This window comes from Dufourea novaeangliae, unplaced genomic scaffold, assembly GCF_001272555.1.
Source record: "Dufourea novaeangliae isolate 0120121106 unplaced genomic scaffold, ASM127255v1 scaffold343, whole genome shotgun sequence".
NCBI lineage: Eukaryota > Metazoa > Arthropoda > Insecta > Hymenoptera > Halictidae > Dufourea > Dufourea novaeangliae.
Genome location: NW_015374236.1, coordinates 1,258,513 through 1,273,356, shown reverse-complemented (window position 1 = coordinate 1,273,356; position 14,844 = coordinate 1,258,513). Strand labels below are relative to the sequence as shown.

General features: G+C 43.2%; 1 long non-coding RNA gene across 1 annotated transcript in view; it reads right to left on the bottom strand.

Annotated features, from left to right (window-relative positions):
* The window catches only part of LOC107192453, a 171,054-nt gene that overhangs the window by 124,793 nt on the left and 31,417 nt on the right, over positions 1 to 14,844 (bottom strand). The window contains exon 2 of the long non-coding RNA XR_001516297.1: positions 10,595 to 10,652. This is a non-coding gene — a long non-coding RNA (uncharacterized LOC107192453). The remainder of the gene's footprint in view (positions 1 to 10,594; positions 10,653 to 14,844) is intronic.

The window sequence follows — 14,844 nt, the reverse complement described above, 5'->3', positions numbered from 1 at the left end:
GGGGAAATACCGCCTGGAGTAGTAATATTAATTAAGCTTATACTCGCAGTTTCTTTGCTCCTATAGGCGGAATTCCGTGTTTTTCTGACGCGACTAGCCGTTCAAAGGAGCGGACTGCATGCAGACCGGCGGCGAGTGTAAACTACCGTGAATTAGGTTGACGAACCTAATGGTGCATCGAATGCAACAGTGACGACAGTGTTCAAGCACTCGACGGCGGTGCTAACGAGGTTCGATTATGCCGTCCCGCTGCCAACTGAACCGTTGCGCTTCAAGTGTCCGACCTGTGTATCGATTCTTCTCTTCGCCATTAATTAATTACTATTTAATTCGCCGTATTCTTCGATGAATATGCGAGATTTCTTGTACCTATAAATTAAATGGTTTCTGTATATGGTACGCCTGTTGTCTTGAGCGTTACGAAAAACACAGGGACCATGAAATTAAATTACTTGCTAATTAGATGGATCCCGTATTCTAAAGGGTAGGCCTATTTTCTTCAGTTTTACGAAAACACGGTGACTTTGAAATTAAATTACTTAATTCGAATATCTATAGAAAAAATTTCCACCAGTTATATCACACGAAATTGCCCGGAACAAAAGTGAAATTTCCATCGAAACCACTCTGAAAAACAACGCAGAGAAATCACTTTCATCCTCGAAATTTTGAAATATTTCACTAAATTCATGGAAATTTTACGCGTTGCATACACATGATTCACCCGCTGCGGTCTGCTTGTTTTTTCCATTTCTTTTTTCAAGTAACACAATCTAGAAAACATATATAAAACAATATTTTTACGTGCAACAGAACTCCTCTTTGTTAAAAAAAGTTTTAATATAGGAGATCTACTGGACACCATGCCGGTGTAAAGTAAGTCTCTGTCGGGCAGAGTACACGTTGGAAGTCCAACTCGCTCAACGGAATTTCCGGCAGCTGACACGTGGACAGAAACATTTACATGCTTTACATATTAAAAAAATTTCATTACATCTCTCGGTTTTCTTCCACGGTGAAGCATGGAAATATTCCGATTTCGCTAATTCCGTGACCTCCGTACAATCTTATTTTCTAAATTTCGAAATCCTTCTACCGAATGGTGTTTTTTTTCCCCGACAATCGCCCATTTCTATGGAGTCGTCTCATTCACCTGGACCTACAGTTAAGCCACGGAGTCTCCCATTCAATCTCGAACTACATCCCGGTTCGCATTCAGCCTCGTCCACCTGGCTCCTTTTCTATGCGTGTCCACGGGTACACTGTGAATGCACTTAAATGTTCGTTGACATGGTCAAGTCGCCCCCCATGATACCTGATACTATCTACCTGGACCAGTCGAGTCTGAATTAGGCTAGGACGAGACAGGATGTCTTCTGCAGAGCCATCGAACCACGCTGTTTACACGACTCTCCTCACCTATGCAACCTATGCACATCGAATACCCCTCTTCATCTGAACCCAGATACCCTCTCTTCTTTGACCTATCTCACACTAACAGGGTAAACTGACTACGATGAGATCCATTCAGTTTCCACCAAGAATTCTGAACGTCTTTTCTCACAGTTCCTATATACTATGCAAGAGTACAGTTTCAGTAGAGCTCAAATCGCCAAAAATAGAAACTTCGAGTAGATATATAAAAAATCAGAGTGCCAGGAATCTTAATTATACCGGTTCTCGGGGAAGAATAATTCAAAGAGAAACAGAACTTCTCTCATCGCTTAGCCGTAACTTCCGGGCGATGAGGTCATAGAGTGACACGTGTAGACGACCTATGAAGTATCTATCCGCGGAAAAATGATGAAAACTTTAATACATACGCAGAAATATTAACGTACAACCGTGTAGATTGGCTTCTAGACGAACGTGTGTACGCGGTGAGATAAGGAAGAGGCGAACGACGAGAGACGAGAGCGGAAACTCGCTTTGACGTTTGACCGTGGCAGCTGGCAGGTATTTCGAGAATTTCCCAGACATTCTCGCCAGGTCGGTTCTGTAATACAGCTTCGCGTATGTAACTACCCGACGAGAGAGAAAGCTGAGCAATCCCCGACCGGGATGGCGAGAGAGCGAACTTCTGAAGTATTTCGTCCCGGGTCGGTTAACTTAGAGGCGCAAGGCAGCAGCTGCTGCTACGAATCGGACCGCACAGCACGTGGTAATTGCCACCTTGCAAATATCATCGTCACTGGAATTGACCGGGAGGGGAGATTGGTACTCGCGGCCCCCAGGATTAGAGGTTATCCTTTAATGAAGGTCACTCGATGTATCCGCGTGGAGAGAACAGTTCTTCGACGTTAATATTCCGAGTACTCGGAAAACGTTAAGGTGGAATTTCCTGTAAACGACCAGACACACGTAGTCATTTCCATTCGACCCTTACCGCTAGATGCAGCTACCACAGACAGGTGTATAGTCGTCGCCAAATAAGGCGCTAAGACGCCCTCTTTCTCTCTACTCCCATCCGGGGGTAGGAATTAATTATTCCCCTAGACGGGGGTGGATCGAGGGGGTGGCGCGGGACGGATAATTCGTTACTTTTAAGCGTAAATTGCGCGCAGCTGCGAGTGACACGTCGATTCCGGGAAAGAGTTAGGTGAAATTAAATCGGTGGCCGTCGACGAGATACTTTGCACCCTGGATCACGTAAAATTCGCGAGCGCGAACCGACGACAACGCTGTTCTTTTTTTTTTTTTTTTATTTTGTTCGTGTGGCGCACGCCGTTGGTGTCGAATCCGCGTTCACTACGTTCGGTGGACTGGTCGCGACCACGCGGTTTCGGGAACGAACGAACGTTTTTTAACATTAAAAGCCGTCTGGGAGTTCGCGGCGAAAAACCGGAAACCCCGACGCGCACGTATGCCGCACGGCGAAATTCGGGCACGAATTCGAGCAAATGATGCACTGCATTATGCTTGTAATGCGCCCTGGTCGGAAACGAAAGCGTTGTTCGGTGAATAATGTTATCCGCGGGCGGTACGTAATTTACTGATATATACATAAGCTGCACGGGAGATTGTTAATTTTCGTGAATGTGCCTTTTATTTTTGCACACTCCGACCACAAATTTCTCCTGTGGTTTGAATACTATTTTTGGTATAGTGAATTCTCACGGGAAGAGAACATAAAAACAAATTTAACTTTCATAAAACTTCTATTAAAAATTCATGAAATCCATTATAAAAAAAGAATATTGAATTCTGCATCGTGTATAGTTCCGTAGAATTCACGAAATTTGTTTTTAAAAATACCCTAAATAAAGTTTGTTTTGAAAATTTTAATTTTAATGACTATGATCGTTATTATTTCCGTGGGCTCTACAAATGTTACTATAGAATTATGTTCTGCACTAACCTCAAATCCTCGAAAGCTTGTATTTCGCAGAAACGTCTTAAACGATATACAAGAAACGGGATAAATGTACGAAACGTTTTGCGTAAAAAGGTAAGCAATAAGCCGCGGCACGATTACAGGAACGTACGTAGGGAAAATAATCTGGGCAACGATAATTGTATGCAAATGATATGAAGCCGCAAGGTATAAGACATTTACGGCTCGCGCACGAAATTGAAACCGCGCGAAGAGTCGACGCGCGCGTTTCGTGTTTGGCCAAAGACCGGAAATTACGCCGGCAGTGTTTTCCTAATTTCGGACACGAATGAGACCCGACCGCACGGCGACCGGCACCACGGACCCCGTTGTTCTCGTTATAAATAATCCGTGACCGGCATGTATACGTACGCCCCGTGTAAATTGAATGGGTCCAACGATTTCTAAAGTGGTAATTTCCGCAAAACAAATTACTCGAACAATTACCGAAGGTTTCGTTAATTACGAAAATTTCCAGCTGATTTAATTATTTTAATTAATATCGGCGAATATTTAAACGGAAGAAGTTTCCCGTAAGCGTATGTGTGATTAATTAAATAAATCTGTGGATACCATTAGGTATATTAGTGAAATGCAGTGTAATTACATGGCTGTTAGTGACATAGTAATGGTAATAATAACACAACGATGTAATAAACGCGACGTTTATTTACAGATAAATTGCACGGTCGGAAAGTTGACGCTCCGGGGAAACAATGTTCGTTTAATTAAATCGGAATTTCATTTTGATTACGCTGGTCCGAACAGAGAGTTTTCAAATTGTTTGCCGATAGTGTTTTCATTTCAATTATTTTGTTACGTGCTGTACAACGCGAACGTTAATTTACTTCCGTTCTATCGAAATATTTGATTATTTATACGAAAAGTATTAACGTATATTTATTTTCTAAACGATATGCCATCGAATCTAATGGAGATTGGATAATAACGATCAACTTCGTGATGTCTAGACTATAACTCGGCTTGATGGACATTCGGAAGTATCGTCAGAATTATACGTAGGTACTTCTGATATTAGAAATGTTACGCATAAAAAGTGGAAGGTTTCGGGGAAAAGATTACGTCGCTACATCATAAATTGTTTATAGCAGGAGGTGTGTCAGACACATGAAACAGCATCATCACCTTTTTTATGCACTTAATTATACCTTCACGCAGACAGTAACAGTAACTGGTGTTAGCTACGAACACACGAGATCATACAATGTCCCAAATACGTACATGGACCCCAGTGGTGAGAACTATTGAATACACTGCTTTTTCAGATTGGACGATATAAAAAAATGTCTTGCATAAAAATAACCTGTTCTCCTGTTTCTAACGAATACGAGCCTGGCAAAAGTTACGACAAACATATACACGACCCTATCATCTTTTATATCACAACTATCAACATGAACGATCATATACATTCTGCAAAGTGAAATGGAAGTATCGCACGCAATCCGATATAACCTTGCATAATACAGCCCATAACAAAGAATAATCCTGAATCGAATGAAACCAAGAAACACAGACAGCTTTCACGTACATAAAGATGCTGTGCATTATCCAGTCTTCCTTGAACCCTCACCGAACCGTACCTCTGACACTTCACTTTCCTCACAAAACCACGACCATCACATTTCACTCACAGCACAAGACCACCACCGTCTTTATTCCATCCCCTGTAAGTCTTCGCGTCGGGATTTGAAAGTCATCCCCGAGGAATCACGTTTCTCGCGCGTCACCTAAAAACCCCGTTGAAGAACTGACGGCAACCGTCGTCGTGGGATCGTTAGACCGTTAACGAGGATGAATCTCCAGAGCTTCGGAGTATACCCTTTTCGTGCGACGATATACGCAGAGAGCAACCAGGATCGGAATGGCGGGACCACGTCGCGGCGGACCCTTGTTTCCGGCCTGCAAAAAAAAAAAAAACACGCAAGGCATTCCGGGCCCCGGGTTTCCTGCATTCCAGCACGCTTACATTTCACGCCGGTCATGTAAATCTCCGCGGGCGGAACGTTCTTATCTTCGCGCGGATATAAAGCCACCCCCCATCCCCTCCACTCGTCCCACGGGAGCCTTACGGCGTTAAGGTGACAAAGGGGACGCGGTAGAGAAGGTGATAGGGAAGAGGAGAGGGGGCGTCGACGAGGGGGAAATAAGAGCGCGTCCGAAAGCCGCCATTTATTCCACGGTCTGGCTGCAAGACGTGGAAGAAACGAAACCGACAACGAACATCACCCCAGCGCACCCTCCAACCCGCTGGCTAAGGTTTCCGCGTCGTCGTCGTCGTTGACGGGAGCGACAGACGTCTCGCGGTCCTCTGGCTACATGGAAATCCCATACTCGTACGTTACATGGTACAGTTCAAGGTGCCACCCGGAAGTATAAAGGTGGAGTTGGACCGATCTTCTTGGTTGGTAACGCGCGATCGTTTGTCGACGGTCCGAAGACTATTAATCAAGAGTGTCCAAACTAGAGTCTCCAAACGGTAGAAGATAAGACATAAACGTTTCCATCTGTCGAAATATTAGGTGTATATATTCGATGATGTTGAAGATAGAAACAATTAATGTTACGGACTTTCGAGATGTATTATAAATATTAAGTCACGTGCCTAGGTTGCCCTGGGTATCCGTACCGAGCCACGCAATTTGCACTTGTTACCGTCAACGCAGCGTGCGCTCGAGCGAGCTGCTTTATTAAACTCGCGGAAACTGTTTCATTTAAAATTACATCCGGATTAGTCGGAGCTAAGTGACTGGCCGGGGGGCATCCGAATCAGAATGCACAGGCCGGGCTAAACTCCTGCCGCGCAACTTCATCGTTTCCGTGGATCGGGAATATGTACACCGGCGAACGAACCCGAGACCGTTCCTATTCCGTTACACGGTTAATTATCCTCGACTGGTTGCGAGTTTCCGGTGGTTCGATGCCCCTTCGCAGACCTGAGCTTCTTGCTACGGACGGCTTCACATAACGTATATGTATACAGTCCTAATAATTGATCTCCGCGTACCGTAAACGGTAAGAACGATAATCGAATTTATTGTCAATTAGAGCGATTATTCGGTGCGAAAGGACAATGGTAGAAATTGGCCAATTTTGGACCTGGCTGGATTATCATCCGAAGAAGACAACGACGACCAATCAGGAGAGGTTTACTAACGACTACATTCCGAACTTTGCGCTTATTTTTTATAACTTTCCCATCGTTTCCAGGGCAAATAATTATAAATTTTTGATTGCTTAGAATCTGTAGAAACATATCCTGTAAAAAACTTTCGTTGCCAGCCACGTCTAAAATTGGCCAATTTCTTGCTTAACTTAACCTACTACCTACTTACGTATGGTCTACAATAATTTCGCATAGACAATTCAATAAAAATTTCTTTCGAAAGAGATCATAACATCGCAGAATGTAGTAAGTTTCAAATGAAAGATCTCGGTACGCTTTAGAGAAGAGATTCCATTTAGCGAAGGAAATCATGGTATAACGCCACGGGTTAATACCTCTCGGACCGTCGTCCTGTGAAACGTCAAGCGTCGTTCTATCAATCCTGCTTCGTCAGTTCGATTATCCTCCGTGTCAATCGCCGCGATCTACGAGCGTTTATGCGTCTGTCCAACCGGGGGTAGGTATCTCTCTCTCTGATTGGCTGTAAATAATCGCTGGGCCGTCACGCCCGGATCTTCGCTCGTCCATCATTCCGTGGGCATTCAAGATATTAGATTGATTCGACGAGTGTCTACCATTCTGTGCTGCCAACTTTTCAAATAAGTTAGTACGAAACCCGCGGTCCTCGGTTCGGAGACATTGATAAGAATGGTCAAACGAGCCGCGAGTGCCATTAATTGGTATGTGTCACGCGAAGTGGTGGATCATTTAGTAGGAGAGAGCGGGTAGGTTCGAGTCGTGGGAGGTTTGGGTCAGTTAGTATATTTCCATCCTTGTTACTCATACCTTATTCTACGACGCAGTTGTGTTTCCATAGCAGCGATCGTTATGCAAATGTATTGTTTCATCGCGCCGCGTATTGAGGATGCGAGTTCGTAATAGCCGATACTAAGAACCGTCCGTAAAGAAAAATTTTAAACAACTTGTTAAACGAAGACACGAAACGTTCCATCCGTAAAGCTGGGTAATAAAATTCCGAATTGAGCCATGAACAGTTTTCTACTCCTTTACCGCGAGTATTGTAGTATTCCTAAAACTTAAGAGATCCTTCTGACTGCTCTATGTATCATGCATGGTTAAAATAAATCATACAACATAAACAAAAAGAGTCAGATTCCGTGGAAAATATCAAAAGCAAAATATCGATCCTCTATCTACACAAAATTTTGAGAAATTATTTCATTTCAAACCGAATCTTCACCCTCTACATTCAACCTTTTAATGCGTCCGTACAATCACATACATATGCACGTGTATCTAGAGGGATGGAAGAGGTTTGCTAACAATTTGTCGAAGCTCCGCTTCCATCACGCGAGTTCCCCAAACAAAGTCACACGGAATCGTGATTAGGGAAGATGAACGACACTATTTCGTTATGAGATTATAATCGTCCTCGCGTACCTACATTGTTCCCGCGGTACTTCGTGTCGATAAAGCCATTAGGGTTTGCGTGACTATCTTCAATGACACCTATTATTCATGTTATTAGCGGGCGGGCCCGGTTCAGCTGCGCCGAAACTCGTCGCGGTCGATTCACCGCAGTATACCTATGGCTGAATTATTTTTCGACGATATTTTGCCCCCGTGTACACCCCCGAGCAAACTCTGCTTCCGCTAAGGAAAAAAGTGGCGTAGGGACAAGCCCTTGTACCATTTGTATTCGGAAGTTTCTGAATTTTATTCCAAATTACCATGCATTTTTACATTTATTTCAGTACTTCAAATAAATTTACCAAGTGCTAGGAGGCCCTTATCCTACGTTACTTTTTCCCCTAGCGGAAGTAGAGTTTGCTCGTCGGTGTACACTAGTTAATCTAGGTCACGTGTTACGAGAAAAATCGTAAAAACCGGTTCATTGGAACACCCTCTGTGGCGCGGCTAAAACGATTCAAGGTTAATACCTGAAATTTCAGATTGCGTATCGGAAACGAGGTTGTACAGATACACGGTGTACCGTGCACGTATAATAAAACCGGAAACAGCTCGACGTGTTTTCGCGTTTCAACGGTATCGCCCAGGGAAAAACTCGGAGAGTCTAACGTTGCGGCCGCGCTGCGTGTAATACGGCTGGTAAAGTACACACCGGGGCCCCGGGACCGGGATGCGTTAATATCGTTAATTAAAACCGCTATATGCTGGTTGGGATACGCGTCGTTATTTGCGTGTCGACGGTAATAACGGGGCGGGACATGGTCGGAGAGGATACGCTGGCATTAAAATTGAGACAGCAAGTCGGACACGGTACTTTTTTTGGGCGATCATAATTGCCTTGATCCAACAGACATTTTTAGGAGATCATAATTGGAGGGATTTCCCGCGAACGAGATGTTGCCTTGATCCAACGGACAATTTGTCAAGTAATGGTTTAATGATAGAGTCTGAAACATAACAGTATCGATTGGAAGTTACTTTCTTGTATAAAAATTTTTGATTCTCATAATATTTGCTCCTACCGAAATAATACTTTCCTCTCACATTTTATTGTATATATTAAAAACAAGTGAGATATTTAAAGTGCTCACTTTAGGTGGGACACCCTGTATAGCACCTTTGTGACGACAGTGACAATTAAAAAACCGTGTTTGCCACTATGAGAAAGTTGCAGAAACATTGTTCGAGCAATCGTCAGAAGTATAATCTTTTAGCTTCGCGAGTTGGCTGACAGAGAGCAGTTTTCTTACTGTTCTGAGCGAACCGGTGATTTGTGAGGGTCCTTTAAATTTTCTCGAGAGACTAATATTCTCGAGTTGTGTGTCACTATTGCAGCAAAAGCGCAATACCTTAAAGGTGGCGTTCTCCCATTTTCCTGAAATTGTATATTGGATATTTGTGAACTTCCGTGAAAGTGTCAAATATATCATCCCTTGAATGGGGAGGTTTTTTTCTTCTTCATTTTCCGACGTCGAATTACCACTCCACGTGACAAAAATACGAACTTCACGTTCATCCAGTCGAGAAATACCGCACAGATTCCGTGGGGGGATCGGAAATGTTTATAAATTAGCCCGGGCAGCGATTCGAAGCGATTTTCGAAGCGGCCTGCAAGAAATAGCGCGGGCGGATAGGGTTGGAAACGGGGCGTATAGGTTTAGCGCGCGAGGGAGGGCGAACGATAGATAGAGAGAGGAAAAATAGAAGCAACGGTACGGGAAACCAATATCATGCCAACGAAATCGATACCGACTAAATAAATATTGTTCGAGGGGCTGCCGAATTGACAGTGAGTCCCGTCGAGTGCACGAATGGAATATTTATTCCGCGGAACTGGAAAATGAAAGCAACGTCGAGGGGAACCTGCCACTGATGTTGTATCTTATAACGATAAATCGTGTCATCGGTGTGCTCAAACACGGTCCCCACGATAGAGCTGTACGATACGGATAAGCTTATCGATATATGTCGATAAATATCCGTAACGTGGTTGACCGGCTGGCATTGTTTCATTTGAATCACTAATAATAGCGACACGATAAGATAGAATAAGATGGAAGGAAATACTAGCTATGATAAACTTTCGATCAGTCGGATCATTAGTGAAATTGCATGATAGAACATATTCCATGGTCTGATCACTTCAACGATACGAAATAAGTGCAGAGGTGTTTCGATAATTGTTAATATTTCTTTGGGTAGTTTGACTGTGTTCTGGACACCTCCAACTTTTTTTAGTTTAGTCCTGGAATATCTACATTCTGTTAAGTTAAAGCGATACCCACTATATATTTATCCCATCTACTGTTCATTACTTGTTCATCGACCCCTAGAAATTGTATTCCGGTAACACCTATACGCTTCCGTTCAAAGTGCCTTGCATAATACCTCGATAATAAGATAGTGCAAGGAAATGCAGCGGTTGATGTATTATGATACGGTGTTACAGGAACTGTTGTAAGGTTAATTGCTCCCCCTCAAAATCGATATTACCGCTGATACTATCGATAAAACGATATTTCACGTAAGAACGGAGCATAATCTCCGGGATCACGTTGCAGAAGTCAAGTTCGGCGCTAAAGTTTCGGCATACGGTTACTCACCTTATAACATATCGCTCCTCCCGACCACGTACGGATGCACTCCAGTCTTCGTACAGTTCTGGAACAGAAAGAAACTGTATTAATCGTGATCGTACTTCTGTTATATACGCGACAAACAAATCGATAAGATTACTGATCAGCTGAAATTATGCGCGATGAAATTGCACGGTTTGTTTAATCGTACGCGTTTTTTCTGTTCACCGTCTGTAATTGATCATTTTCGCGGACGATGTCCTCGTTTTATTTGATACCCGATATATCGATTCATCCGTCCGATTCTTTCATTGTTTGTCCCCTCGCGGGAGAACTAAATGGATACGATTCGGAACTAACTCGACGCGAAGTCATTGAATGTTCGATACTTTTTAATACCGATCGGGGGCTTGCGAATCGGTTTTATCTCGAGTACAAAGGCTCGAATCTTCTCTTCATCGGTGTGCCCATCGATCTGCCACCGGGAAATTTTGCGAAAAGGATGAATCAGAACAAACGCTCGACGACTGGGGAATTGAAACATTGCAATTACTCGTAGTAATTGCATACCACTGCTAACTTAAAACATTAAAATAATGGGATAAACAATTTAGTAATTTCGAGCATGGTATGAAAGAAAACGAATTCAATAGAAAACACGATTAGATACTTTCACGATTGGATACTTCGTGTCCGCTTGTACATGTTATTCGGTCACCTCACGTATTTTGTGTATTTTCTAATTTACATACCTCGAAAATTTCGCCGCTGATAATTCTTCCACTTTTTCACAATAAACAGTTTTTAATATTTATTAATGTAAAATACCCGAAAATACAATAAACAGGAGACGAAGCAAACATAATATTCAACGTAGAAGTAACTCAAGCACATCCGCTCCGCTCGAAGTTTCGTACAAAACTGAACCAATAGCACCGAATGCTTTCAATAACTATATTACTAAATTCCTTTCTTCCGTTCAAACAATACAACATGCTGTAGTCTCAAATAGAAGGAGGAAGTTAAAATCGGTTAAAGGGTCTTAAATAACGATCACTGGTGGACAGCTACCTGAGTACCTCGGTCATGAAACAGTATGGAACTTTTCACTAGGTTAAAAAAATATTACTCTGCTAAATATTTTTTATATTGTCGTCGGTACGTCAGTTGGAATTTCTCTTCATTCCCGTTTCAGCGAAAGCTTCCCTTTCACGGAAGCCATTTCTTTCAAAGACATCTTGTACACATTACATTACCCGAATGCTTACGAACAGTTTGAAAGCGAAGGTAGAATGGAAAGAACTGCTACGTAATGTATACCAACACACCCCCTTTCCTATTGGACGATCTATCGTTTCGTGGTTTTCGTCGGATCGCGAAGGACGCTCCGTCCCCGGCACCGAAAATATTCTTTAGCGAACACACACACACACACATCGACGGAAGTATCTTCCCCCGGACCGGAACAATACCCCCCCTCCCCTATAAAACACAACAATAGCCGCGTTTCACCTCGTTCGGATTATTACGATGTGCGAGCATCCCAAGCGTGCCTCGGGCGGGATCTAGGAAAACATTTTAAGCGGCGACAACCGAGGGAGGAATGGCGAACTCTTTGACAAGGTATTTTCCCATCGTGAACGAACTGAGTTACGCACACCGTACGACTATGTCCATAAAATGACCGTGGTTGTTACGGTGACATTCAATTTTGCTCCAGTTTTTTAAGGCTGGCTTCACGTGAATCGACGTCTCTTTTTTTTTGTTTGGAAAATAGTTTGCGTGGAGACCTAGCTCTATTACGAGCTTGTCCGACGGATTTAATAATATTTTTTTCGCACTTAAATTCATGGTAATTGCATCTTTAGAATATTGGAAAGACCGAATATGTTGATATTGGAGGAGTTATAAAGCAGAATTGTTCTAGAAATATCATTTCATGTCGAGGCATAGAAAAACCTATAAATAAAGCTTATGTAGAGGTATGAAAATAGTAATTGAATAGAATGTTTAAAGATTCGTCTTAGGTATTATTATAGTCCCGTGAACCATTTCTCCGATCTTTTTCACGCACTTTCTGCATATAAATCCCCACATATGCCTTCCCTATAATAGAATGTCAAAGGATCCTCAGTCACTAGAACCACTTCCACCACCCAAGGTTCAATTTTCGTCTTTTGTCAAAGCTAATTAAGTTTCGCGGAAGCGTGAAATCGAAATTGCAGTGAATTCCAGTCAGATGTCGATGAAACTACAAATAAAGTGCAGGTCTGATCTTCACGTAAATGAAGAAGCTATCAAATATAGACATATTCTCACACATGCTGATGTAATGCATTTTTAACGATTGCTTCGTGTATTTATAGCATTGAAACTTAACTGGACCACTTCGTTTCTGGTTTTTGAAGAGCCTGGCAGATGTGCCAATGTGCCATAAGAATACCCAATCAACAACACGGTAAGTCTGCATCGACACAATGCGTTGTTCACGCCAGGAACGTCTACGTACGAGGGATCATCCCCGGAAGCGGCGAGGACTCGCGAGACGGACGATTTATATTCCAATTCAGTGGGACTTGAAAAATTTCGAGACGAGTTATGTTCACAATCACGACGCCCAGAGTCATATGTCTTGAACGCCGAGGGGAGGTCTGAAGTTCTTCCCCCCCTACCCTGGCCCTCTTCACTGGTGGAGACTTATAGGAGCGCCGTGGAGATGGGCAGCTTGCCAAAAGGCTGTAACGTTGATACGAAACCGAAAGAGAACCATGTATCATAGGTGACTCGATTGTAATACGTAAGTGGCGAGTGCTTCGACCCGAACGACACACGCTGCTTTCTTGTGCATGCGACCGTGAATGCTCGGGTCAGCGTTAAAAATGGCCTCGCGTTCGGTGTCGAGTGACAAAATGGACCTGGAGTGCAACAATAAATACAAATGGAACGCTTGCGTTGCTCGAATATCGTATGCATTGTGCAGTTAACGCAGGAAGTTCTCCATATTTCACTTGAAATTTCTGTACAACTGATTGCGAGTGTAACGTTGATTCGATTGACTGTGATATAACAAATGAGGGTAGGAATTCATCGCTTGTTTATGAGACTTTTGATGGCTTTGAGAAATACATTGGGTGAGGTTATAAACAACTTTCGTCATATAGTAATAGTTATCGATGTACCAAAAATGAATGGCCCTTTGAACACTTTTAGATTACTGTAATCTAAGCATGTACAATTTCTTCAGCTGTTTTCATAGGGTGACGGAGACTAGAATTTCTGGAAATAAATTAAATTGTACTGATCAGAATTTTTATTCATACATGTAAACGAATTGTCGTTCATTTATTTCCCACCAGCTGAGTAGCTCAGAATTAATTACCAACTATTGTAAATTAAAATGACACAAAAACGTGTAAAAAATTTTAAATAAATACCTCTTTAATACTATAACACAACATGATACGAGTTCACGAATACCGACTCTCGACCTTATATCCCCGGTTCCGCAATAACTCCGGCGGTCGCTTAGGAAGTCCTCGGTTCCCCGGCCGTCCCAGAACAGCCGAAGCATTCGTGGAAAATTATGTCAGCCCATTCTCGCCCAGGGGCACGAAGGGGTCGTTAAAATAAGACAATAAAAAAGAAGAAGAAGAGAAAACACGCGTTCATCGATCGACGGTAACAACACCCTCTCTTAAAGAGAGGGTCTCGCGTTAGGGGAGGTTTCTGCAGTTAACTCCGTGAAATTATGCGGATGTAAATTAGAGGGGAAAAAGGCGAAGAGGTATACGTATATATTCGGATCGGTCGCGACAGAGGGGTGTGGGGATAGAACGAAGGAAACCGGCTAACCGAGGTTTAAGTGCAGACTGCCATAATTTCTGGTTTACGAAACGGCGAAAATACTCGCGCGCGGAAATCCGTCGCGAGGGTTGTGTTCGCTGGAGGGTGGGAGTCAGGTGTGCTCGATATTGCCGGACCAGGAGGTAGAGGGAGGGGGAAGTCGAGAAAAAAGGATCGAAGGAAAAAGATCGCCAGAGAAACGCTCGTCGGCGAAATAAGAAAAGTTGGCTGCTAAAGGCGGAGGGGGGGTTGGGGGGGGGGTCGAAATAGAATAAAAGATGAACGAATGTGCAAATTTGAAGGCGATCGCCCCGGCGTCAGGTGCTCCGTGGAAATATACAATTCTCATGAATGAGGGCGGTGAGCTACAGCAGCAGTTGCAACCCAAGGTGGAACAGAGATACGACGGGGCTACGTCGTTGCAGCTGCGGCTG